General features: G+C 40.6%; 1 protein-coding gene and 1 long non-coding RNA gene across 4 annotated transcripts in view; one reads left to right on the top strand and one right to left on the bottom strand.

Annotated features, from left to right (window-relative positions):
* Positions 1–25,472, top strand: part of GLG1 (golgi glycoprotein 1) — a 154,235-nt gene that overhangs the window by 29,251 nt on the left and 99,512 nt on the right. The window lies entirely within an intron of this gene.
* Positions 14,555–21,407, bottom strand: LOC146402210 (uncharacterized). The gene is made up of 2 exons (XR_014805521.1): positions 15,676–21,407; positions 14,555–14,719 (listed from the first exon to the last, which is right to left on the bottom strand). It is a non-coding gene; the product is annotated as an uncharacterized LOC146402210 (long non-coding RNA).

Consider the following 25,472-nt stretch of genomic DNA (forward strand, 5'->3'; position numbering starts at 1 on the left):
TTTCAGCACATTTTCTTTCCTCTGTCTTTTGGCTTTTATTGTTGCTACTGAGCACTTGGTTCCTATGGCTTCTTTTTTGATCTTTGTTTTTTCTTGTGCACTGTGATTTGTCTTCATGTGAATTTCCTTTTACTTGTCTGACCTGGGCTTTATTGTATTTCTTTTTTATTTGGTATCTCACTCTTTCTGGAAAATCCTTAGCCACTGTCTGCCTCTTATTTTCTTTCTTTTTTGGTTGAACTTAAGTTAGAGTTCTTACTGTTTTTCCATGTTTATTTATTTATTTATTTTTAAATCTTTGTCTATTTAGGGCCACACCCACAGCATATGGAGGTTCCCAGGCTAGGGGTCGAATGGGATGTGTAGCTGCTGGCCTACACCAGAGCCACAGCAGTGTGGGATCTGAGCCGTGTCTTCAACCTACACCATAGCTCATGGCAATGCCGGATTCTTAACCCACTAAGCAAGGCCAGGGATGGAATCCTCAACCTCATGGTTCCTAGTCGGACTCATTAACCACTGTGCCACAACAGGAACTCCTTTTCCGTGTTTATATATTTTTTCCTATAAAGGTTTTTATTATGCACAGAGTGGAAAGGGGGCTTGGTCCTTGGCAGCTGCTTTCCTCTTGACAGCCGAGACATCACTCATCTCCTTGTTTCCTCTTGGCGTAGATGTGAGTCCCCACTCTTTTCCTTTTTTTTTTTTTTTTTTTTTCCTTTTTGCCATTTCCTGGGCCACTCCTGTGGCATATGGAGGTTCCCAGGCTAGGGGTCTAATTGGAGCCGTAGCTGCCAGCCTACACCAGAGCCACAGCAACGTGGGATCCGAGCCGCGTCTGCAACCTACACCACAGCTCACGGCAACGCCAGATCTTTAACCCACTGAGCAAGGCCAAGGATCGAACCTGCAACCTCACAGTTCCCATCCGGATTCACCAATCACTGAGCCACGGCGGGAACTCCCCCACTCTTTTCTTGATGAACTTCAGAGCCTGCATGTCCTCGGAGAGCTTGAGCATCTCCAGAACACTCTGCTTGTATGAGATCATGGGCCATAGGAACTTGGTGTGCTTGGTGAGGAGTCTGTGGCAGTGGCTGTGCTTCACCTTGCTCATACTCTTGGTCACTCATGATCCTTGTTGATGCCTGTGGTCATGGCATAGTACAGAACCATGGCTCTGATCTTTTTTGCGGGGGTTGGGGAGGGCCTGCCCACAGCATCCAGAAGTTCTAGGCCAGGGATTGAATCCACACCACAGCAGTGACCTGAGCCACAGCAGTTAACAGTGCAGGATCCTTAATGGCCACCAAGGCACTCCGGCAATCTTTGAGTTTTATCTATATATCTCTGCTTTTGCCAATAGCGAACTCTTAATTACTGTTGTTCTACTATATGTCTTAAAATCAGGTAGTATTCCCATTAAGGTCTTACATTTCCAATCTGCTAGATCACTTTTTTATATCAGAAGATTTTGTCGGAGTTCCTGTCGTGGCGCAGTGGTTAACGAATCCAACTAGGAACCATGAGGTTGCGGGTTCGGTCCCTGCCCTTGCTTAGTGGGTTAACGATCCGGCGTTGCCGTGAGCTGTGGTATAGGTTGCAGACTCGGCTCGGATCCTGCGTTGCTGTGGCCCTGGCGTAGGCCGGTGGCTACAGCTCCGATTCAACCCCTAGCCTGGGAACCTCCATATGCTGCAGGAGCGGCCCAAAGAAATAGCAAAAAGACAAAAAAAAAAAAAAAAAAAGAAGATTTTGTCAAGTTTGTTTCATTTCTATAACTCTTGTTGTACTGAAAAAGTTCCATTGGACTCAGTTTTAGATTTTTAGTTTCTTTTTTGAAAAATAGTATTTATGAAGATTAATATCTCATGATCCTTATTCTTTTCTAGAAATCTTTCAAAGAACAAAGAGAATATTTGTTTTCTATCATGCAATTATCATGTGAGTGCATTGGATCCTTTTATAATTCTAAGATAGTGTCTTTGTAGTTTACTTTAAGCTTTCACTGAACACAGTTGAAAAATCAGGATTTTTCATTTTTTTTTTTTCCATAATGGCAAAGAGAAGAAGATTGACAGAAGAAAATACAGTTTCATGAATTAGAAGATAAACATAAAGAGACAAATAGCAGCACTGTGGACACATGCATTTTGGTATGGTAGCCACCAGCCATATGTGGCTAACGAGCACTTAAAAAGTGCATCTGAGGTGTTACTCTAAGTGTAAAATACTCATGGGATTTCAAAGCCTTGGAAAGAGAAAAGAACTTTAAAATATCTCAATTTCTACATTGATTGCATGTTGCAATATCAGTTTGAACGAGTTGGAATAACTAAAGCATATTAAAGCTCATTTCACTTATTTTATTTTGTTTTTTAATGTGGCTACTAGGAAATGTAAAATTACATTGCTGCTCATATTACATTTCTGTTGGGCAGCAGTAGTCTGTACTTTAATAGTATAGAAGTGGAGTTCCGTCATGGCGCAGTGGTTAACGAACCCGACTAGGAACCAGAAGGTTGCGGGTTCGATCCCTGCCCTTGCTCAGTGGGTTAACGATCCGGCGTTGCCGTGAGCTGTGGTGTAGGTTGCAGACGTGGCTCGGATCCAGCGTTGCTGTGGCTCTGGTGTAGACCAGAGGCTACTGCTCCGATTCGACCCCTAGCCTGGGAACCTCCGTATGCCGCGAGAGCGGCCCAAGAAATGGTAAAAAGACCAAAAAAAAAAAAAAAAAGTAGTATAGAAGCAACACTTCAGACTGAGTCTTCAGATGATAATATCCTAGATACACTTTCTGAAACTAAAAATTCAGTGGGTAAACTGGAGTTAAGACCTGACATAGTTTCCATGAGGATGTGGGTTTGATCCCTGGCCTTGGTCAGTGAGATAAGGATCTAACGTCAGCGTAAGCTGCAGTGTGGGTCACAGATGCGGCTTGGATCTGGTGTTGCCATGGCAGTGGCATAGGTCTGCAGCTGCAGTTCCAATTTGACCCTTAGCCTGGGAGCTGGATATGCCACATGTGCTGCTGTAAAAAGAAAATTAAAATGGGTGAATAGGGAGTTCCTATCGTGGCTCAGTGTTTAATGAATCCGACTAGGAACCATGAGGTTGTGGGGTTCCATCCCTGGCCTCGCTCCTTGGATTAAGGATCCTGCATTGCCGTGAGCTGTGGTGTAGGCCAAAGACGCGGCTCGGATCCCGAGTTGCTATGGCTGTGGTGTAGGCCGGCGGCTACAGCTTTGATTAGACCCCTAGCCTGGGAACCTCCACATGCTGGCGGGGCCCTAGAAAAGGCAAAAAGACCAAAACAAAAAAAAACAAAAAAAATGACTACAACCACAAAAACAACAACAAAAAACAAAAATGGGTGAACAAATTATTTCTTTTTTTTAATTTATTTTTTTATTTTTTTGTCTTTTGTCTTTTTGTTGTTGTTGTTGTTGCTATTTCTTGGGCCGCTCCCGTGGCATATGGAGATTCCCAGGCTAGGGGTTGAATTGGAGCTGTAGCCACCGGCCTACACCAGAGCCACAGCAACACGGGATCCGAGCCGTGTCTGCAACCTACACCACAGCTGACGGCAACGCCGGATCGTTAACCCACTGAGCAAGGGCAGGGACCGAACCCGCAACCTCATGGTTCCTAGTCGGATTCGTTAACCACTGCGCCACGACGGGAACTCCTATTTCTAAGGATAAAAATGAAATACAATATTCTCACTTAGTTATTCAGCAAGAAGGTCTTTATCATGAAGTGTTCAATGACATGTACCTAGAATACCTCCTTTTGCTAGGAGGATGTGTGACAGTGTTTGTACATCTTTCATGATGTTTTTGCACTCAAATTGACTAGACAAGTGGTCAGATGCTAAAGTCAAGTGTATATATGAAGGTGAATAGAAGGATACAGGTGTTGTAGAAATGAAAATTTTCTTTGGATTTGTTATTCTGATTGGTTTTTATTAATATACGAATGAAAATGTTTTGCAATGATGAAGCAAAGAAGAGTTGCTCTTGTTTCTGACAAGATTATGAAGTATCAAAATGTGTAAAATGGAGTTCCTGTCGTGGCGCAGTGGTTAACGAATCCGACTAGGAACCAGAAGGTTGCGGGTTCGGTCCCAAGGATCCCGCGTTGCCGTGAGCTGTGGTGTAGGTTGCAGACGCGGCTTGGATCCCATGTTGCTGTGGCTCTGGCGTAGGCCAGTGGCTACAGCTCCGATTCGACCCCTAGCCTGGGAACCTCCATATGCCGTGGGAGCGGCCCAAGAAATAGCAAAAAGACAAAAAAAAAAGTGTAAAATGATTACATTTGATGATGCAGGTGCGTGAAGAACTAGAAGTAATGATAAGTTAGAATCTTTTGGAGATATTTATTGAAATCTGGGATTGGTATTTATGAGATAGATCTTGTTCCAGGTTTGTGATTAACAGTTGATAATCATATATATATATGTGTGTGTGTGTGTATACCTTCAAACTCAGGAGAATGTAGAACAGATATTTGGGTTTACTATGTGCAAAATGTATGTTAAGATTTCTAATAGACTCTTTCACTTTCACTTTATTCTATCCTAAATTCTTAGAATATTTTTCTCATAAAGTAATATAAAAATAAATACTGTTTTTCCTGTTGCTTTAAAGGTTAAGTATAGCAAATATGATTGTTCTATCATCTCTGTCTGATAATTCCAATAACTGAAGTCTCTTAAGATGTTTTTGTCGTAGTGGTGATTCTCGTTTATGGTGTTTTGTTTCATAGAATGTTTATTATTTTTAGTATATGTTGCTCATTGTCTTTTGAAAAATTATTTGTAGGAATAGCTTATGGCCCAGATGAAGTACTGCTTTTCAGAAAGGATTTTTGTTTCTGTTAGATAGTTAGGACCACCACCAGTCCAGGACTACCTTAAATTGATTTTGTAGTTTTGGGGTTTTTTGAAAGGTCCAGACAGCGTGAATCTGTGGAAGGGCTAGTTTACTTGTAGGTTGCCCTTGATTTAAGACTGTAGCTTTTTGAGGGCTCATCTCTTTGTAGGTTTTCTACCTTGGGTAGGACTTGAGCTTGGTTTCTGCCCACATGGCTCTTAAAAAAGGAGGACCTAGGAGTTCTCTTGTGGCACAGTAGATTAAGGATCCAACTTTGTCACTGCAGAGGCTCAGATTGTTGCTGTGGCACGGGTTCAATCCCTGGCCTGGGAACTTCCACATGCTGCAAGTGCAGCAAAAAAAGGGGTGGTGGGGTGGTGGAGGAGGACCCATTTCGATGATTTCAGCAAGTCCCTTCAGGGGAAAAGTGAGCTTTTGAGCTCTCCCATGTTTTTCGGCACCCCCTTTTTCTTTGGCTCTGGTTTACTGACACCTATAGTATTGTTAGTTCTTTATTGCTTTTAAGATTTTTTTTTCTTCCAGCATTTTTAGTTGTTTATAGTTTGAAGGTTGTTCCAAAAAATCTGACCCACCATTACTAGAAATGGATTGCCACAGTCCTATTTTTTAAAGCTTTTTTATGTATATTAGATTTAGAATGATAGTAATTAAGCATCTTGCAAATAGGAGATATATGTAGAACTATAATAATCAAATAGATGAGGGACATATTTTAGGAGGGGGAACCTAACAGTCATTAAAGACAAGGGTGACACTCATTTCAGTTTAAACACACACACACACAGACACACACTTGCACCCACCCACCCAGACAAAAACTTGCTTTTCTTCAGTTATTAAAAGAGTGAAACAAAATGTTTCTATTATCTTCAGGGTTTTTGAATTGATCATATATGTTTGAGGCTGTAGGAAGTTGAGTGTTACCATGTGGAAAATTAAGGAGTTCCCGTCGTGGCATAGTGGAAACGACTCCAACTAGAAACCATGAGGTTGTGGCATTGCTCAGAGGGTTAAGGATCGGGCGTTGCTGTGGCTGTGGTGTAGGCCGGCAGCTGTAGCTCCGATTGGACCCCAAGCCTGGGAACCTCCACCTGCCACGGGTGTGGCCCTAAAAAGACAAAAGACAAAAAAAAAAAAAGAAAGCAAGACAGCAAGCAAGCAAGCAAGCAAGCAAGAAAGAAAATTCAGGCCTGGTATGAAAAAAAAAAAGATCACCAAGACACTGATTAATGGCTGTTACAGTGCCTGGATGACAGAAGATCACCCATTCCATAGTCATGAGTTGTGACATGCCTAATGGAAATGAAAGGTTAAAACTTTTCTAGCAACCTTATTTTGAGGATAGCTTAATGCAGTAATTTATACTTATTTTAGGATTCTGTGGGGTTTTTTTGGGGGGTGGGGGGGATGCTGCGCCTGTGACATGCAGAAGTTCCTCAGCCAGGGATTGAATTTGTGCCACAGAAGTGACAATGTGAGATCCCTGACTGCTAGGCCACCAGGGAACTCCTGGATTTAGTTTTTATAATTTATAGTGAGCCATTTTTCTAAGCTACTATATATAAATGCAACAAAACATTTGTAATTTTACATTCTCTAGTCTAAATCTACAAGTGAGGTATAAAATAATTTGATCAAATTATTGTTTCCTAAAGATTTTAACTTCTACTAAAAACAAGTTTTTCTTCCTCAGTGATTTTCTATTACATTTACATGCTAGGTACCTAAGGAATTGACATTTTTTCTTAGCACTTAGCAAGTAGTTTGGCTTGCACCTCCTCACTAAGAATGTGGTTTGTAATGTCATTCTGGACTACACAAGCTAGGAATTAAGGTATTTAAGTATTAGAGGAAGATCAAATATTTTGGTAACTTATAGTAGGTTGTTGCTGTGGCACTTGGATCTTGAGGTTTGTGGTCTCAAATTAGACATGGCAGAAGGTGAATAAAATCTGTGTGATGGTGAATACAAGCATAACAGCTGGTACCTTTTTCTTTTTTTTTTTTTTTCCTGACTGTGCCCACAGCATGTAGAAGTTCCCAGGCCAGGGATCAAGCCCGTGCCATAGCAGTAACTCATGCTGCTGTGGGGACAGTGCCAGATTCTTAACCCACTGTGCTGGAAGAGAACTCCAGCTGCTGGTACTTTTGTCTCCATTAGTATTTTATAGTTGACAGAGGCAAAAGAAGAAATAAATTGATAAATGTATTTGTTTTCTAAGGAGTGAAATTTTTTGCCTTTTACATAATTTGACAACTGTGTGGCTCATAGCATGCTCATTCGTAATACTTCGGTTTATATGTTAAGAGTTCCCTGGTGGCTCAGTGGGTTAGGGATCTGGAATTGTCACTGCTGTGGCTTGGGTTGCCACTGTGCTGCGGGTTCAGTCTCTGACCCTGGAATGTCTACATGCCATGAGTGTGGCCAAAAAAAAAAAAAAAATCACAGCTATTAAACATTTAATGTGAACACTGATGTTTACATTTGGCATAATGACTTATATTTAGGTTCATTGTCAGCCGAGAAAGTCAATATAAAGTCAGCTGGAGTTATTCCAAACATTGAGCAATTCAGAATGCTTTGAGCTTAATATTTTTCAGGCTGTAAGATTTACCACATTTTTATAGCAACGATCTAGTGCTATTGTTATAAAAACACAAGTAAGTTCCCTTTCTATACTTGTCTTTTTTAATATAATCTTTTTTATTTTCTCTCTTGACTTGCATTCTTGTAGTAGTTGACATAGCAATTACTACAAACCAACAGCAAAACTCTTATTTTTTGCTTGTTTTTTTTCACACACATATTTCTGAGAAAACAAACATGATGACTTCTCTCCAGGGCTAATTACATGTCATCACCCTCTGGGCCTTCTAGAGAGGCAGGCATTCTGTTTTTAAAATGTTCCACCAAAACGCCCATTTGACTTGTTTTGCTGTGGGACTATCATGGAAGTCCCCTTCAGGATTTCAGTACACTGTAGCCGCAGCCAGAGATCCGTTAATTGAATTTATTTAATACCGAGATGTAAACTTAGTAGTTTGCCATCTGCCCATTAAAAAACAGAAGAGAGTGAAATAATCAGGTTATTTCTAGACTTTCTAAAAAATGTGATTTAGAAGGCTGACAGATCCCACCAAGATTACATAGGTATAGGATATGAAAGTGTGTCATGTTACTTTCGGAAGATATTAGACAGAAGTTGCTGTTAAATGTGCTTTGAGGAGTTCTCTTGTGGCTTCGTAGGTTAAGGATCTGGTGTTGTCACTGCAGAAGCTCAGGTTGCTGCTGTGGTGCAGGTTCGATCCCTGGCTTCCTCTGAATGCCGGGGGTGTGGCAAAAAAAAAAAAAAGAAAGAAAGAAAGATGTGCTTTAGAAATAAACAGGCTCATTTGCCTAGAGCATGGAATAATTAGCTTTAATGTCTTAAAAGTACTAAGTTCCTTTTTCTCGAATCTCCTTAAATTTGACTAGGTAACTCTCTTGAATTTAACATAGAGTCTACATAATGCTCCTGGATCTCTTTGAAATAAAAGGGACCTGGAGTTCCCATCATGGCACAGTGGAAACGAATCCAGCTAGGAACCATGAGGTTGTGGGTTCAATCTCTGGCCTTGCTCAGTGGGTTAAGTATCCAGTGTTGCCATGAGCTGTGGTGTAGGCCAGGGGCTACAGCTCCAATTAGACCCCTAGCCTGAGAACCTCCACATGCTGCAAGTGCAGCCCTAAAAAGATCAAAAAAGAAAAGAAAGAAAAGGGACCGGAGTTCCCATCGTGGTGCTGTAAGTTAACGGTTCTGACAAGGAAACCATGAGGTTTCGGGTTTGTTCCCCTCCCTCACTCAGTAGGTTAAGGATCCAGCATTGCTGTGAGCTGTGGTGTAGGTCACAGACGTGGCTCGGATCCCGAGTAGCAGTGACTATGGTTTAGGCTGGCTGCTGTAGCTCCGATTAGACCCCTAGCCTGAGAACCTCCATATGCCAAGGGAGCTGCCCTAGAAAAAACAAAAAACAAAAAAAAAACAACAAAAAAAGAAAGAAAAGTGACCTTTACTATGTTGTCATTACAATTTTAAATGAACATGGGCTAGATAAAAGTAGTAAAGTTATTCTGAGGTTTCTTTCACCTTTGTTTTATCAGGAGTTAAGATTCTTTTGTAGTAACTGGAAGTCCTATCCAAACTAGCTTAAGCTAAAAAGAATTTACCTTATGTAACTCTAAAGATATAACATTGGCTTTGGGCTTAGCTGGATCCTGGGCTCATCCTCTTAGCTGGACTGCTGCTTCCTTCATGTGGCAAGGTCTTATCCTTGAGTAGCTCTTATCCTTACACCTCCATATGTGCCAGTATGTTTATCGTTGTCCAAATCCCTGAACCACTTAAGAGTCTTGGATTGGAGTCATTTGCTCTACCCCATCTCAGAAATGAGGTCCCACCCAAAGCACTTGAACTAATAATAGGACTAAGAATGAGAGAGAAAAAAGTTCAACATGAATATTAGGGTTTCTGTATAGAAAGCAGAGATTTTTTTATCTTTGAGAGTTTTTTACTTTTGAGTGACCCAAATCAAAAACAGTCCTTTGTCCTAGGAAACTAATGTTTTGAATTTACTTCTTTCCTTAGAATACTTGTCAGTTTGGTCATTTCACTTTCTAAGGAATTGGCATAGTGAACTTCCCCGAAACCACCAAGAGCCAGGCTAGAGCTGAGGGAGATGTTTATAATACAGGTAGTTGGGAGTTCCCGTTGTGGCGCAGTGGTTAACGAATCCGACTAGGAACCATGAGGTTGCGGGTTCGGTCTCTGCCCTTGCTCAGTGGGTTAAGGATCAAGCATTGCTGTGAGCTGTGGTGTAGGTCGCAGACGTGGCTCGGATCCCGCGTTGCTGTGGCTCTGGCATAGGCCGGAGACTACAGCTCCGATTAGACCCCTAGCCTGGGAACTTCCATATGCCGCGGGATCGGCCCAAGAAATAGCAAAAAGACAAAAAAAAAAAAAAAAAAAAAAAAAGTAATAATAATAATAATACAGGTAGTTGAACTTACTGTGTTCCTTCCACCAAAATACAGAACAGAGGAGACCAATAGCACACGTGGGCGCCCTCTCTCACTCTCGCTACCTGTCAAGGTGAAAGGCAAGTCTAAGAGACCTAAATTGTCCATCCCGGCTGTTAGTCCTCAGCAGTTATCTCAAGAACTTTTTAATACAGTTATAGTATTTTGCTGACTTAAAATTTTCAACCTCTATGCAGTCATGTTTTCCTATGTTAAAAATAATTGTAAACCAGAGTTCCCATCGTAGCTCAGTGGTTAACGAATCCGACTAGGAATCATGTGGTTGCAGGTTCGATCCCTGGCCTTTCTCAGTGGGTTAAGGATCCGGCGTTGCTGTGAGCTGTGGTGTAGGTGCAGATGCGGCTCGGATCCCGCGTTGCTGTGGCTCTGGTGTAGGCCGGTGGCTACAGCTCCAATTCAACCCCTGGTCTGGGAACCTCCATATGCCGCGGGAGCGGCCCAAGAAATAACCAAAAAAAAAAAAATTTGTAAACCTTTTCTAGTCAGGAATGTTATTATCATTCTGTAAAAGTAAAGAAAAGTAAATGACATTTGGGTAACTCACACTTGATTTCCTTAACAAAAATAAGATGTATCCTCTTCGAACCATCCCCTGCCCCCACCTTGCCACTGTAACGTAATTTTTTTTTTAATCTTTTTTTCATTTTTGTTGCCCCACAGCATAGGGAGTTCCTAGGCCAGGGATCAGATCCGAGCCTTACTTGCGACCTATGCCTTAGCTGCTGTGGCGCTGGATCCTTAACTCACTGTGCTAGGCAGGGGAATCAAACCTACGGGCCCAGGCATTCCAGAGACCAGAGACACAGCTCATCCATTGTGCTACAGCAGGAACTCTGCTCCTGTAACATCTTTTATTTCTTATGTTAAGTACCACCTTTTCTCCAGCTCAGGTTAGGATATGAAATTTAGTCAAGATGTTTGCCTACAGAAAATTCAAAACACTAAGTTTGAGGAGACCATTGAAGAGTCCCAACGATTTCCTTAGATTCTTTTTCTGGGCAAAGACATTTTCCTTTTCTTAGCTTCTTGTTAGCTGTAGTTTTGTAGCACCTTGTACATTTTCTCTTCTAACATTTACATTCTTCCTGTATTATATGTACTTTTCATTCACACCTTAGCGATATGTGTTGTTTAAAATAATGAACATTAGAACTTCATGCTGTGGTGCAGCAGGTTAAGGGTCTGGCATTGTCTTTGTGGTGGCGAAGGTTGCTGCTGAGGCATGGGTTTGATCCCCAGCCTGGTGCAGTAGATTAAGGATCTGGCATTGCTGAAGCTGCAGTGAGGTCACAGCTGTGGCTCAGGTTCAGTCCCTGGCCTGGGAACTTCTATATGCTGTAGCTGCAGCCGAAAAGAAAAAAGAAAAAATTTAACATTTAAATATTTCTATTGTTTCTTTTAATTTTCAGCAAGCTGTTCTTATATTCTTAGCATGGAGACCAAACTCTGGTGAAGAAAAGTTTTATTTTATCTTCTACTTCCCAACAACTATTTATTATGCCCTTTTTGCATTCTAGGTATAAAACAGGGATACTCTTTCTTCTGTCTTTACAGAAATTTCTGTCTCCTACAGTATGAAAGGCAAATTGAAGCAGAACAAGGCATGGAGGCTTAAAGGGAAAAAAAAAAAAAAAGAAACCCCACAACCTGCTTAACAACCTGAGCTTAGGTCATCTAGAAAATGGGGATTTGGATTAAAGCAATTATAGAAGGAAAGGAGATTGGCCGAATCTAAACAATACTGAAAAAAGATGACTAGGGAGAGCTTGTTAAATGACTAAGATAGGACTAATATATGGAACTTGCAGGAGAAAAAGGAATCAAAAGTAAACCCAAGGAGTTCCCTTGTGGCACAGCAGGGTAAGTATCTGGCATTGTCACTGCAGTAGGTCAGGTCACTGCTGTGGCGTGCGCTTGATCCCTGGCTCAGGAACTTCCATGTGTTTTAGGCGTAGCCAGAAAAACAAAACAAAACCAAGTTCCATTGCATATGTGGGAATTACTTACTGGGGGATGATGATGCCACAGAAAACTGACTTGGGGATGAAAATCAATTCTGTTAAATAGCTAATTGGGGAAGAAGAGACATTTCCTATACAGCAGAATTAAAAATAAAACCTAGCACACACTCCCTTGGCCAAATGGTCAAAGGTGGCATCATCAGCCTTTGATATAGGATGTGTTGAGAATGGCACTTCCTCCCCCAAGCCTATAACCTATGAGAAAAATAGCACACAAACCCAAATTGGGGGACATTCTGCAAAATACCTTGCCAGACTTCCTCAAAACTGTCAGGTCATTAGAAACGCAGAGGCTGAGGAGACATAATGACTAAACCCTGGATGGGAATAATGTTTGACCAGACATCTGGGCAACTGTTGGCCCGGTCAACTTGACACATAGTCTTATGTCATTGTCCAAAACTAAGAGGGGATGAGGGGTAAAGAAGATAAAGGGTTAAGGAAGAGAGAGTTATTTTTTAAAACATCAGAAATTACAGAAAGCTGAAAGATGAGATAGAGAAGATCACTTTATTGATAAAAATCACATGAAGCAAGAAATAAGGAAAGGTAGTTTGATTCCTCATTTAGAAAGTCAGAGGAAGATGCACAGTCAGTGACAGAATGGATAATGAAATTAAGTTTTCATTTTACAGTTGACTCTTGAACACACTAATTTGGACTGCACAGGCCCACTTTTACACAGATTTTATTTTTCAGTAAGTAAGTAGTTCTACATGATCTGAAGTTGGCTGAATTCGCAGATGTGGAACCATGAATACAGATTGTCAACTCTAAGGTACTTGGATTTTTGATTGTGAGGATTGTCTATGCCCCTCATTCTCCTGAGTTGTCCAAAATTCAGATGTGTTTTAAGATGAGATTACATGTTTGAAGATGCATTTATTTTTATCTGCCACTCTCTGGGGACATCCCTTTCTTCTAACTACTCTAGTCCCAAAGTAGGTCCAAAGTAACTGATACGTAAAACCTACCTTCACTGTTGGGGGGAAACATGTTTACTGCCCCCACCCCCCCACCCCAAAGAAAGCAGATTCTTCATATCCTCTAAAAATGTCTTAAGATTTGCCAGTACTCACATTTATGAAGGCGTATCCATGGAAACAAGGATAAAAGTCATAAAGGTTAAAGTCAGATTTACATGTTATGAAGCAGATGCTTAGTGAGTTTTATCGATATTATAAAATCCTAATTTACTCTTAACCTTTTATGTATAGCCTGCAATAATATAGTTCAAATATTTGTGCATGTTCTTTCATTTTACTATTCATCCTTTATAATTGAATACATGAAAAACTGGCTTTAGGCCAGAAAGCAGTCAATTAAATTTGAAATGCTTCTTTCTGCTTAAATTAGCACTTGTATTTTTCCTCCTCTTTTTCCCCCTAAGCCCAATAAAATATTTTAATAATTTTAGAAAGATGCATCTTAAGTGGTGATACTGCCTAAGGTTAAATATTGTTGGGCAAGTAGTACTCCCACTCAGTAGCTCAGAAGTTTGCCAAATTAAAAAAAAAGTTTTTTTAATTTAGAAAAAATTTTGGGAGTTCCCGTCGTGGCGCAGTGGTTGACGAATCCGACTAGGAACCATGAGGTTGCGGGTTCGGTCCCTGCCCTTGCTCAGTGGGTTAAGGATCCGTTGTTGCCATGAGCTGTGGTGTAGGTTGCAGACCCGGCTTGGATCCTGCGTTGCTGTGGCTCTGGCTTAGGCCTGTGGCTGCAGCTCCGATTCAACCCCTAGCCTGGGAACCTCCATATGCTGTGGGAGCGGCCCAAGAAATAGCAAACAAAACAAAACAAAACAAATATTTTGAATTCTTAATTACCTGGAGTTTCATTGTTTTACTGCTTTCTTTTTTAATGTATATAATGATTTTTATTTTTTTCCTTTATAGCTGGTTTACAGTATTCTGTCAATTTTCTACTGTACAGCATGGTGACCCAGTTACACATACATGTATACATTCTTTTTTCTCACATTATCAGTCTCCATCTAAGTGACTAGACATAGTTCCCAGTGCTACACAGCAGGATCTCATTGCTAATCCATTCCAAAGGCAATAGTCTGCATCTCTTAACCCCAAGCACCCCATCCATCCCACTCCCTCCCCTCCCCCTAGGCAACCACAGGTCTGTTCTGCAAGTCCATGATTTTCTTTTTTGTGGAAAGGTTCATTTGTGCCATGTATTAGATTCCAGATATAAGCGATATCATAAGGTATTTCTTTATTTTTCTGACTTACTTCACGTAGTATGAGAGTCTCTAGTTCCATCCATGTTGCTGCAAATGGCATTAGTTTGTTCTTTTTGATGGCTGAGTAGTATTCCATTATGTATATATACCTCATCTTCCTAATGCAGACATCTGTTGATGGACATTTGGGTTGTTTCCATGTCTTGGCTATTGTGAATAGTGCTACAAATGAACATGTGGGTGCATGTGTCTTTTTCAAGGAAAGTTTTGTCTGGATATATACCCAAAAGTGGGACTGCTGGGTCATATGGTAGTTCTTTTTTTTTTTTTTTTGTCTTTTGTCCTTTTTTTAGGGCCGCACCCGTGGCATATGGAGGTTCCCAGCCTAGGGGTCTAATTGTACCTGTTGCTGCCAGCCTACACCAGAGCCACAGCAACATCAGATCCGAGCCGTGTCTGCGACCTATACCACAGGTTGGGGCAATGCCAGATCCTTAACCCACTGAGCGAGGCTAGGGATCGAACCCGCAACCTCATGGTTCCTAGTCGGAACCCTGCTCCACTACGGGAACTCCCTTATGGTAGTTCTATGTATAGTTTTCTAAGGTACCTCCATACTGATCTCCATAGTGGTTGTACCAGCTTACATTCCCACCAGCAGTGCAGGAGGAGTCCCTTTTTTTCACATCCTCTTCAGCATTCGTTATTTGTGGATTTTATGCTGGCCATTCTGACTGGTGTGAGGTGGTGTCTTGTGGCAGTTTTGATTTGCATATCTCTAATAATCAGTGATGCTGAGTGTTTTACTACTTTCTTTTATGTATCTGGAAGTTCTCTTCAGGCCCAGCAGGTCAAGGATCCAGCATTGTCACTGCAGCAGCTTGGGATTCTGCTGTGGCGTGGGCTCAAAAAAAAAAGTAAAATAAAAATAAATAAATGTGTGTCTAACCAACATTTTTAAATGTAATCCTGTTTTCAGCAATGTTTTCCCCAAATACCTAGTGTATTTTCTGTTTTTTTTTTTTTAAATCCTTATTGGCTGTGTCCAAGGAATATGGAAGTTCCTGGGCTAGGGATCGAACCTGCACCACATCAGTGACAGGAGCCATTGCAGTGACAAATGCCTGATCCTTAACCAGATATGCCACAAGGGAACTCCTAGTGTATCTTCTATGAAAAGGACTCATTTTTCCTCTTTAGTATAGGGAAATGGATTAAAGACAGGTCAGTATTTACCAAGGAACTAAGCTGGCTGCTTCTAGTTAGCTGCACTAGGCTTCTTTCTTTCTTTTTTTTTTGTCTTTTCTTGGGCCGCTCCCATGGCATATGGAGGTTCCCAGGCTAGGGGTCTAATTGGAGCTGTAGCTGCCAGCCTACACCAGGGCCACAGCAACGGAGGATCCGAGCTGTGTCTGCGACCTACACCACAGCTCACGGCAACGCCGGATCCTTAACCCACTGAGCAAGGACAGGGATCGAACCCGCAACCTCATGGTTCCTAGTCAGATTCGTTAACCACTGCGCCACGACGGGAACTTAGGCTTCTTTCAGATACTTCTGAGGTACAGTCCTCTGACCAGGGTCTTCAGCCTTCTTGCTTCCTATTACCATCTCTCTCTCTTTTTTTTTTTTTTAATTTTTAGGGCTACATCCATGGCATTTAGAGTCTACCAGGCTAACAATCTAATCGGAGCTGTAGCCATTGGCCTACACCACAGTTCATGGCAATACTGGTTCCTTAACCCAGTGAGCGAGACCAGGGGTCCAACCTACATCCTCATGGATGCTAGTTAGATTGTTTCTGCTGAGCCACGATGGGAATTCCTACATCTCAGACTTAAAATTCCTCACTCAAGCATTTGTTCTGTTTCCCTGTGGTTTCTGTACCTGGACTAATGTCTGAATTAATCATGCCCAGAGTTTTGATCTACCACCGTCTGTAGGTTATATTCACTTCTAGCCAGTCACATGCTCTTAGAGCAGCCTGTACTCTGTTGTTAAAACTAGAGCTTCCTGCCTGTTTTAGTATCTAAAACCCTCTATTATTAAAATTTCTCTTGAGTCTTACTGCTTTACTTCAGCTCACTTATTATATAATACAGTGAATTGCTACTCAGTGAATAAAAATCCATACAAGTAAAATGAAATTTACTACTCAAATATTATGTAGTTATAGGAGTTCCCACTGTGGCTCAGTGATAACAAACCTGACTAGTGTAGTATCCCATGAGGACTAGGGTTTGATCCCTGGCCCCATTCGGTGGGTTGAAGATCTGACGTTGCCATGTGCTGTGCTGTAGGTCAGCAGCTAGATTTCCGATTCGACCCCTAGCCCGACGTCTTCCATATGCTGCGGGAGCGGCCTTAAAAAGACAAAAAAAAGAGAGAGAGAATGCGATTAAGTTGATTAAAAACATATCTTTAGAGTTGTTCTTGTCTGCCTATGTAATGTAAACAGCCTACATACAGTTAGAATGTTAGTTTTAGCTATGCTTTTACTCCTTGCTTTTACTCCAGACTTCAGATTATTTTCCATATAACTTGTATAATAGGATGCTCCATACAAAAATTGATGAAAGAAACGTGCTTGAGTTAGTCCCAGATACAAAAGTTTTGTAGAGAAAAGTCCATTTCTTCTAGAAAAAACTATACTTTTTAGTAAAAAATCTAATAGTATTTAAAGCCAAGTTTTATAATATGATGAAAATTAAGAGTTCTCTTGTGTCATAGCAGGTTAAGGATCCAGTGTTGTCACTGCAGCGACTTGGGTTGCTGCTGTGGTAGGGGTTCGATTCCTGGCCTGGGAACTTCCACATGCTGTGGGCACAGCCAAAAATACAAAAATTTTTAAAAACTTTTTTAAAAAGAAAATATTTAGTAGGCTGCTATGTGCCTGTTTCCATGATCTTCCTCTTCTCCTATAGGATTGTTTGGCTTTCTTGTAGTAAAAGTGAAAGTGTGGGTGTGGTTTTAGAATTTGGGGTTAACTCTTATTGTAATATAAAATAAATGAATTATCACTGGCTTAATTGTCCCTGTATGACTTAGTGACTCTGCTTTTTCCACAGAAATTGTTTCAGTCCTGGACTGTTTCAGAGCCATTGCTCAACCTATATTCAGAATGAGAGCATATTTTATAATTAACTCAAGAAAAACATAATTAATACAGTTAATCTATTGCTAAATAGAGCCATATGATGTTCCAAAGCAAAAATATAAATGTGGGTTTATGTATTCCAAACCAAGTTCCTTAGCATAAGTGGTAGAAAGCCTAGGAGTCCTCCTAGTTCTTGTTATAGAAAGAGAGCTAGCAAGAGACTGTTTTTTTTTTTGCCATTTTCTGCAGTACGTGAAAATTCTACCACTACTGTCCTATGTTTAAGAAAGTAGTTAACACACATTAACAATTATTTTGATGTTAGGCATGGTTATTTTATACAGAAATGTAAAAATATTTGGAAATCATTCTTTGGAGAATAGTATAACACTTTAAATGTACTGATGGAATTGATTTAAAGGAAAAACTTGTGCTGACTTTGGGTTTTTTGTTCCTGTTCTGTGTAGTGAGTCCTTTCACAACATGAATAATTGACTTATGTTTTGTCTCTGTGAAACAAAGCCACTAAACAGGATGATACTACGATTTGGTGAGTTTGGTGACCTAATTTCAAAGAAGGAAAAATTGTAATTTGTGAACTTCTAAACCTCCGCAGTGATCATCTGCTCAGTATGTAAGGATAGTCCATTTAGTAGTATTTCTGAGCACAGGTGTAACTTTTTTAATTGATTTTTTCCCATTTTACCACAAAATCCTGTAAAATAAATTACATCTTTTTATATTAGCATCTCATCATTATTGAGGTATCTATCAACAGGTCCACTGTTGAGCAGAGATGTAGTTAAAGTGACAAGCAATGATGCCATTGAATTTGCAAGTTGAGGAAATGAATATTAATAAGATACATCCATCAAAGGATAATTTTATTCATGGCGTTTACCATAGTTCCTGGGTATAACATAGTTCTTTCCTTGACTTGTCATTTTCATCATGACATCTTGAATGATGTCTCATCTGACTTTCAGTGACCAACTTAAATTGATATTTAGTAGTAATATATTGCAAAAAGTGTAGGAATCTCAACCCATTTATTGAAGGAAATCTGTCTTAAATCATTTTTGAACAAAGTCAGGTTTAATAAGTAATACTGAGAAATTGTACAAATTGGTTTTTTTTTCCTCAAGACTAATTTTGTTCAAATAATAATACTTAAGTATCTCTTATAATGACTATTTTGTGTTGTACCTGGTTCTTAAAGACTGAGGTTTGCCATGGTTAACTATGTTGCCATGATTGAGAATGTTGCAGACATATTCTTTGTTTGAAGACTTTTTTTTTTTGGCTGTGCTCCTGTCATGTGGAAGTTCCCAGGCCAAGGACTGAACCCATGCCACGGCAGTGACCTGAACCACTGCAGTGACAATGCCGGATTCTTAACCCTGTGCACCACAAAGGAATGATCTGGTTGAGGACTTTTAATAATCCCATAATCAATCTATGTTGATAATTTGTATCTTTGTATATGTGACTCCTGCTATTATCACATGGCTCCTTCTTTAAGAGCTGTTTTTTCCCAAATTATTGAATTTGGATATACAGTGAAAACTCAGCTTTTCACAGCTATGAGAGGACCAAAATTTTGGCAAAGTGTGAGAACTGGAATGGAAACTGTCCTATGGAGTCAATATTTCAAAGAATGTTCCAGAAAAATGCCCTTTATTTAGTTAATACTGATAACCGAGAGTCTGTCAAAACACATTGTGAACAAAGATAAAACAAAGTACTGTGACTCAACCATAAACTTAATTGAGAGAAAATTTCTCTCTCATAGAGGAAGAGGAAGTAAAAGTTGGATTTAGTGAGGTTGTCTGGGAGAATGGAAAGTTCTTCCTGAATTGTATGTAGCCCATACTAACTATACTGAGGCTGAGGCGTGGCTGAGGTGTGGCTACTGGAGACACTCTACAGACAAATCCCAAATGAAACTACTCACTTTCTTCTGGGCCCCTGTTGTGCCTGAAATGCCCCAAGCTGATTTTGGTTTTTTAAAAGGCAGTTGTAGCAGAGCCTGAGCATCCACCTCATATACATCACTGCGCTTCTGCACTGGTGAACTAGTGGCATATTTTCTAAGGAACCAGGTTTCCCTCATTTTTTAAGAGTGTAATATAATTAAAAATATGTAATTGGTCCTTGTCCTCAGTTTCTGGCACAGAGTTCCTAAAATCCTTGGAATTTCCAGAGCGGTAGGAATTCTTTTGTTACTTCATAAAAAGTCCCTTTCATTATATTAGAGTTTATGCTAATGAAATGACTTAAGATTGGCCCCCTGGGGGAGAGCTCAGAGGATGGGCCGGTCACCTGAAGGAATGATTGAAGGTTGGAACTTCACTTCCACCCACTAGCCTCCAAGGAAGGGGTGGGATGGCTGACTGGAGACTGAGCTTTATAAAAACTCCAACTAGAAGACCTGCGGGAGCTTCTGTATTGGTGAGCAGATCAAGGTGGCGGGAGGATGATGTGCCCTGAGTGGACACCAGGGCTCTGTGGCTCCTTCCCTCACTTTGCCCTGTGTATCCCTTCCATTCGCCTGTTCCCGAGCTGTATCTTCTATAATAAACTGGCCAATGTATGTAAAGTATTTTCCTGAGTTCTGTAATGTGGTCTACAGAATTATCATACTTGAGGAGGAGGTGATGGGGCCCCCTCAAATTTGTAGCTAAGTTAGAATTACAAGTGTCCTTGAGACCTGGGACTCAGGACTGGGCATCTGAATTAAGGGCAGTCTTGTGAAACAGAGCCCTCGACTTCCAGGTAGTATGACGATGAAAATTAATCAGTAGTCAGTATATGAAAGAAGTGGAAAACTTTCTTTGAGCTAAATTGGAGGATTATAACCCGGAAGAGCATCTCAGAAAGCTTCAAGAACTGTACCACCCATTAGAAGTCAAAACAGCTATAAAAGTTTTTTTTAAACAGTGCTGTACATTAAATGATGTTTATTTATTTATTTATTTATTTGTGGTTGAATCCATGGCATATGGAAGTTCCTGGGCCAGGGATAGAATTTGAGTCACAGCTTCCACCTACACCACAGCTGCAGCAACACCTGATCCATAACTCACTGTTCTGGGCAGGGTATCGAACCTGCACCTCAACATTGACCTGAGGCCCTGTAGTGGGATGCTTAACCTACTGCACCAGAGCAGGAGCTCTTAAACGATGTATTATTGACGGTTTACACAATCTTGATCTAAACATAGCCCCTTACAAGATCAAGAAGGAATGCTATCTTTTAAGGGGTTGTCTTGTTGATGCTAGGAGAATGTCGCTCTTCATGGTTGAGCAGGTCTTTCTGCTGCTGGGGGAGGTTTGATTGGTGCATAATGCGGATACACAGCACACAGTAGTGGGGGGAGAGGAGACCAAAGGGCAGAGACAGTTTTTTATGCTTAAATTTTTCTTGTCTTGCCATAAAATACGAATTTTATTTCACCGTGTCAGAACTAAATTGACATTGTAGCAGAATTTGAGAGTTGGTATTACAGAGAAATAAGCTCTGCTTTGTTTTTATGTTGTTGGTAGAGATTAAAATTTGCATTGAAAACGATACATAAGGATAAATTTACTCAAAGATTAAGTGTTGACTGAAGAAATACGCACAACCTAAAATTGCAAGTTATGTTTTTGTCTTTTTGCAAGTTATGTTTTACTTTGTGACCTTACTGAGGTCTGTAGCCCAGGAGAGAAACTCTCACAACAACTTCTCAGACTGTTTTAAAGAGTTAAGGAAGGAGCCACGATATGTAGGAGTATTTGCTGAAAAAGAATTACGTAGTTGAACCTCAGAAGATTACTACTAATCACAAAAAACAGACATTTCAAGTTAATGATTTTATAGCTTTTCTCTGTATGGGAAGATGCTACTAGCATCTAGACCCATTGAAATTATTCCTTTAAAAAAGAAAAAGTTCTCGCTGTGGCACAGTGAGGTAAGACTCTGACTGCAGCGGCTTGGGGCACTAAGGAGGCATGGGCTTGATCCCCAGCCTGGTACAGTGGATTAAAGCATAGGTCACAACTGTGGCTCAGATTCAGTCCCTGTCCCAGAACTTCCACATGCCTCAGGTGCAGCCATAAAAAAAAAAAAAAGAAAAAAAAATATTGGAGTTCCGTTCGTGGCTCAGTGGTTAATGACCCCGACTAGGATCCATGAGGATGCAGGTTTGATCCCTGGCCTTGCTCAGTGGGTTAAGGATCTGGCATTGCTGTGAGCTGTGTAGGTTGTAGATTCGGCTTGGATCCTGTGTTGTTGTGGCTGTGGCACAGGCTAGTGACTACAGCTCCGATTTGACCCCTAGCCTGGGAACCTCCGTATGCTGAAGGCACAGCCCTAAAATAGCAAAAAAAAAAAAAAAAAAGAAAGAAAGAAAAAAAAAAAGAATTATTCCTTAGGTATACATCTTAACTCATCTAGGGCCAGTATCTTGTTTTTTCTCCATCCTGAATTCCCCTTAGAGCACATTGTGGAAGGAGGAGGGGCTGCAGTGTCTGATGGCTTGGTGGTGGCCACATTTGTTTTTTACTGGAATGACAGGCAACATTCTTTGTCCACAAAAGTGAAGATCCAACTAAACAGAAAGAGATAATGTTATTTCTGGATTTGGAAGACCTGCAGATCACTCCAGTGCAATCCCAACCAAAATCCCAGCAGATTTTTTTGGGGGGGGGAGCTATGAGATAGAAAACCTTATAAGTTGAGTCTAAAATTTATTTATTTATTTATTTATTTTACTTACTTATTTACTTACTTATTTATTTAGGGCTTTAGGGCTGCACCTGTGCCATATGGAAGTTCCCAAGCTGGGGGTCAAACCGGAGCTACAGCTGCTGGCCTGCACTACAGCCACAGCAACACAAGATCTGAGCCATGTCTCCAACCTATACCACAGTTCATGGCATCGCTGGATCCTTAACCCACTGAGTGAGGCCAGGGATCAAACCCATATCCTCATAGATCCTAGTCAGGTTCGAAAACTGTTGAGCCACTGTGAGAACTCCCTGAGTTTAAAATTTAGATGGAAATGCAAGTGAACTGGAATAGCTAAAATAGCTGAACAAGAAGAATAAAATTGGACTACTTGCGTTACTTGTATTTCAGCACTTTAAAAAAGATTTCCTAGAAAGTAATCAAGACAGTATGGTATTGTCAGAAAGATAAACTTGTAAATATGGAGTCCACAAAGTGGCTGTATATTTTGTAAGTAAAATTTTATTTGGAACAGGGCTCAACCTATTGGTTTACATATTCCCTAAGGCTGCTTTTGGTCTGCAGTTACCAGATTGAGCATAACGGAGACTGTATGTGGCCCCTAGGCTAAAATACTGTCTATCTCTCTAAGATAAGTGGTTCAGAATAGAAAGTTGATAAAAAGGTCCACGTGTTTGATTGTTACTTGCAGACTGGTTTTGCCTCTTGGTGGGTGTCAAGCCAAAAGATAACCAAACCAAAGACTGGGAAGAGGAAGGATTTATTACTTGCAGCAAGTAAGGAGAACTCCAGGGATCTTTCTCAAAGCAGTGTCTCCCAGAACAGCAAAATTGGGGAAGTTTCAAGCTAAAGGTACATGCAGATTCATGAGGGGGCATGAGTAGAGAAGTCAGCATAGAATTGAGGCAGATGTTGAGTCCAGGCTTGAGTTGATTAGAGTCGTGAGGGTCAGAAAAGGTCAACATTACAATTCCTTAGGTATTGACCAGTTTGGGTTTCTTAACATGTAGTTGCCATTCTCCACTTGAATGGGGGCCTTAGTTTTTGTGGAACAGTTCAAGGATATGTATCAGATTGTTTATGTCCTTCCAGGAGGAGCTAGACTCTTTTATTGTTGAATTGTTGTTTCTGGTCTGCTTTTCCTCTGTTGCTGTATTCCTTTGTTCCCCTAAGATCATTGATTACTAAGACCTATTCTAGGGCAAGCATTGTGGCCAGACTTAGGCCAAAAATGCCTCCTTTTATGTCGGAAAAAAAGCTATATCTGGTTCTTTTCTTCTTGGGACCCTGTACCCTATCTGCCTACAGGATCATATGATGTTTAACAAAGATGCCAATCAAAAGGGAAAGGATAGATGTTTGAGCACAATCTGTTGAGGAATCTGTTGGTTTTATATGGAAAAAAAATTTAACTTCAGCCCTACCTCATACCTTCATAAAAATGCTGGAAATGGCCCTACCTCATACCTTCATAAAAATGCTGGAAATGGATTATAGGTATAAACTTAAAACTTTGTTAAACTTTGACTGAGTAAAATGTAAAGATCTTACTGGCTTTATTTGTGAACAGGACAGCATCCCATCCAGCAAAGAGAAAGGAGCTCTGAGGAGCTGTGCAAAATCAAAGGCTTTTATAGGCAAAAGTGGGTGGGAAAAGGAAGTTTATAGGAAAGAGTGGGTTGTTTTAGGAAGGTCACTTTCCTTTAGGGGGCAGAAGGGGTCTGTGGGGTGGATGACCTCAATAGTGCTGACCAGTTATTGACCAGATTGACTGGATAAAGTTTCCATTCCTCTTAAAGGCTGAAACTGCTGTCAGGTTAGGGAGTAAGTCTTTTTTTAACTTTTTTTTTTTTTTTTTGTCTTTTCTAGGGCCATACCTGCGGCATATGGAGGTTCCCAGGCTAGGGGTCCAGTCGAAGCTGTAGCCACAGGCCTACGCCACAGCCACAGCAACTCGGGATCCAGGCCAAGTCTGCAACCTATACCACAGCTCATGGCAACACCGGATCCTTAACCCTCTGAGCAAGGCCAGGAATTGAACCCACATCCTCACAGACACTAGTCGGGTTCTTAACTGGCTGACCTACAATGGGAATTTCATGGTTAGGTAGTAAGTCTTGATTTGCTGATGTGGAGCTTAGGACAAGTGACTCCATTTTGAGCCTGCTATCTCTTTTTTTAACAAACTAAAACTAAAAATTCTAGAAGATACAGAATATTCATCAACTTGGAGTAGGCAGGGAGTTCTTAAGACATAAAAGCACTAACTCTAAAAAGAAAAAATAGATAAATTTGATTACATAAAAATTAAAATTTCTGCTCTTTAAAAAGCACTATCAAGAAAATGAAATGGCAAGCCACAGACTAGGGGTAAATATTTGTGAAACACGTATCCATCATTCTCTCCCCAGTAGTTCTCTAAGTGCATGATTTATCTCATACTTCTGAAATTAGCTGTATAACATCATTGTAGCCTTTGGCGTGACACCTAAAGACAAGTCCCTTATGGCCCCCAGCCCACACATGTGCACACTAATCAGCCGACACGTTAAAGTTGTATTTCCTTTTATTAAAAAAAAATAAAAGATTTTGAAGGGATGAGAAGATACAATTCTGTAAAACCCAAAAAGCATTTCTCATTTCTTCCTGTCATAGTCCTCTGATTAATTTATATCTTTCAGGCATTAATATTCTCAAGAAGTTACAACAGCGAGTATGACAGAACAAAGCAAAATTGTTAAATTACTTTTTGGCAGTTGTGATCTCTATTTGGCGTTCTTTGTCTTTCTCGTGTCAAAAGCCCAAGTACTGTTGCCTCAGTGGTTCTTAAACTCGAGGTGTCACATCCCCTGGAAGCCTTGGTTAGAATACAGATCCAGTAGGTCCAAGCATTTGCAGGTACTGATGCACTTTGAGAACCACAGTTGCTTGGATGAATATTCTGCATGTGGGGTTATTTATTTCTTTATTGGCTGCACCCACAGCATGCAGAAGTTCCTTGACCAGGGCCAGCGATCATACCTGGGCCAGAGCAGTGACATGAGCTGCTGCCGTGACAACAGCAGATCCTTAACCCCCCTGCCCCGAAGAGTAACTCCCAGAGCCCTCTTTAGTTGAATGTTATTTGAGTTTATGGTTCATCTTATCTAGATAATTTGTGTTTATTGTTGTTCATGGAATTGAACATGCAGGTAAATGGAGTTCTCATCATTTTAGATTTAACCTGGTCCTTATCTTAAAATTTTTCTTGCCTTATATAAAGCAGTTTGTAAAACCCATTTTGTCAGCTCAGGGAAAGCTAAAAGCTATTTTTATTACTTATAATTAACCTAATTCAGGAAAAAGAAGCAGGCTTGGGGGAATGGTGAGCATTGGAACAAGTGTGGAAGCTCAAAAATTGCCTTTCTGTTAGTAATGTTAGCAGCCTCAATATACCATTTGAAATTTTTAGAATCT

The sequence above is a fragment of the Sus scrofa genome, chromosome 6 (assembly GCF_054392235.1).
Source record: "Sus scrofa isolate SSC_HxYL_T2T_F1_AM1 chromosome 6, Sscrofa_HxYL_maternal_Yorkshire_Landrace_v2.0, whole genome shotgun sequence".
Taxonomy (NCBI): Eukaryota; Metazoa; Chordata; class Mammalia; order Artiodactyla; family Suidae; genus Sus; species Sus scrofa.